Genomic DNA, 2,613 nt, shown 5'->3' with positions numbered 1-2,613 from the left:
ATCGAGACAGAAAATTAACAAGGATATCCAGGACTTGAACTTGAGGTGGACCAAGTGGACTTAATAGACATCAACAAAACTCTCCACCCCAAATCCACAGAATATACCTTCTTCTCAGTAACACATCACACTTACTCTAAAATTGACCACATAATTGGAAGTAAATCACTCCTCAGCAAATGCAAAAGAAAGGAAATCAAAACAACCAGTCTCTCAGACCACAGTGCAATCAAATTAGAACTCAGGACTAAGAAAAGCACACAAAACTCTACAACTACATGGAAACTGAACAACCTGCTCCTGAATGACTACAGGATAAATAATGAAATGAAGACAGAAATAAAGATGTTCTTTGAAGCCAATGAGAATGAAGATACAATATACCAGAATCTCTGGGACACATTTAAAACAGTGTCTAGAGGGGAATTATTAGCACTAAATGCCTACATGAGAGTCTAGGAAAGTTCTAAAATCGACACCCTATCATCAAAATTAAAAGAACTAGAGGAGCAAGATCAAACAAATTCAAAAGCTAGCATAAGACAAGAAATAACTAAGATCAGAGCAGAAGTGAAGGAGATAGAGACACAAAAAACTCTTCAAAAAATCAACAAATCAAGTAGCTGTTTTTTTGAAAAGATCAACAAAATAGACTGCTAGCCAGACTAATAAAAAAGAAAAGAGAGAAGAATCAAATAGATGCAATAAAAAATGATAAAGGGGATATCATCACCAATTCCACAGAAATACAAACTACCATCAGAGATTACTACAAACAACTCTGTGCATATAAACCAATAAATCTAGAAGAAATGGATAAATTCCTGGACACTTGCACCCTCTCAAGCCTAAACCAGGAAGAAGTTGAAACCCTGAATAGACCAATAACAAGGGCTGAAGTTGAGGTAGCAATTAATAGCCTACCAACCAAAAAAAGTCCAGGTCCAGATGGGTTCACAGCTGAATTCTACCAGACGTACAAAGAGGAGCTGGTACCATTCCTTCTGAAACTATTCCAAACAATACAAAAAGGGGGAATACTCCCTAACTCATTTTATGAGACCAACATCATCCTGACACCAAAACCTGGCAGAGACACAACTAAAAAAGAAAATTTCAGGCCAATATCCATGATGAACATAGATGCAAAAATCTTCAATAAAATACTGGCAAATCAAATGCAACAGCACATCAAAAAGATTATCCATCACAATCAAGTAGGCTTCATCCCAGGGATGCAAGGCTGGTTCAACATATGCAAATCTATAATCATAATCCATCACATAAATGGAACCAAAGACAAAAACCACATTGTAATCTCAATAGATGTAGAGAAGGCCGTTGACAAAATTCAACAGCCCTTTATGCTAAAAACTCGAAATAAACTAGATATTGATGGAATGTATCTCAAAATAATAAAAGCTATCGATGACAAACCCACAACCAATATCATACTGAATGGGCAAAAACTGGAAGCATTCCCTTTGAAATCTAGCACTAGACAAGGATGCCCTCTCTCACCATTCCTATTCAACATAGTATTGGAAGTTCTAGCAAGAGGAATCAGGAAAGAAAAGGAAATAAAGGGTATTCAATTAGGAAAAGAGGAAGTCAAATTGCTTCTATTCGCAGATGACATGATTCTATATTTAGAAGACCCCATCGTCTCAGCCCCAAATCTCCTTAAGCTGATAAGCAACTTCAGCAAAGTCTCAGGATAAAAAAATCAATGTGTAAAAATCACGAGCATTCCTATACATGAACAACAGACAGAGATCCAAATCATGAGCACACTCCCATTCACAATTGCTACAAAGAGAATCAAATACCTAGGAATACAACTAACAAAGGACATGAAGGACCTCTTCAAGGAGAACTACAAACCTCTGCCCAAGAAAATAACAGAGGACACAAACAGATGGAAAAACATTCCATGCTCATGGTTAGAAAGAATCAATATCATGAAAATGGCCATACTGCCCAAAGTAATTTCTAGACTCAATGCTATCCCCATCAAGCTACCCTTGACCTTCTTTACATAACTGGAAAAAACCACCGTAAACTTTATATGGAACCAAAAAAGAGCCCACATAGCCAAGACAATCCTAAGCAAAAAGAACAAAGCTGGAGTCCTCATGCTACCTGACTTCAAAGTATACTATAAGTCTACAGTAATCAAAACAGCATGGTACTGGTACCAAAACAGACATATAGACCAATGGAACAGAACACAGGCCTTGGAAGTAATACCACATACCTACAACCATTTGATCTTTGATAAACCTGACAAAAATGAGCAATGAGGAAAGGATTCCCTGTTTAATAAATGGTGTTGGGAAAACTGGCTAACCATGTGCAGAAAGTTGAAACTGGACCCCTTCCTTACATCTTATACAAAAATTAACTCCAGATCAATTAAATATTTCAATATAAGACCTAACACCATAAAAATCCGAGAAGAAAACTTAGGCAATACCATTCAGGACATAGGCATAGGCAAGGATTTCATGACTAAAAGACCAAAAGCAATGGTAGCAAAAGGCAAAGTAGACAAATGGGATCTAATTAAACTTAAAGAAGAAACTTAATGATTCTTTCTAAAGAAACAATCAT

General features: G+C 36.5%; 1 long non-coding RNA gene across 1 annotated transcript in view; it reads right to left on the bottom strand.

The window, feature by feature from the left end:
- Nucleotides 1-2,613, bottom strand: part of LOC108312621 — a 13,531-nt gene that overhangs the window by 10,302 nt on the left and 616 nt on the right. The window lies entirely within an intron of this gene.

The sequence above is a fragment of the Cebus imitator genome, unplaced genomic scaffold, assembly GCF_001604975.1.
Source record: "Cebus imitator isolate Cc_AM_T3 unplaced genomic scaffold, Cebus_imitator-1.0 Scaffold127, whole genome shotgun sequence".
In the NCBI taxonomy this organism is placed as follows: domain Eukaryota; kingdom Metazoa; phylum Chordata; class Mammalia; order Primates; family Cebidae; genus Cebus; species Cebus imitator.
Note: the sequence above shows the minus strand (reverse complement) of the source record. Positions and strands in the feature narration are given on the sequence as shown.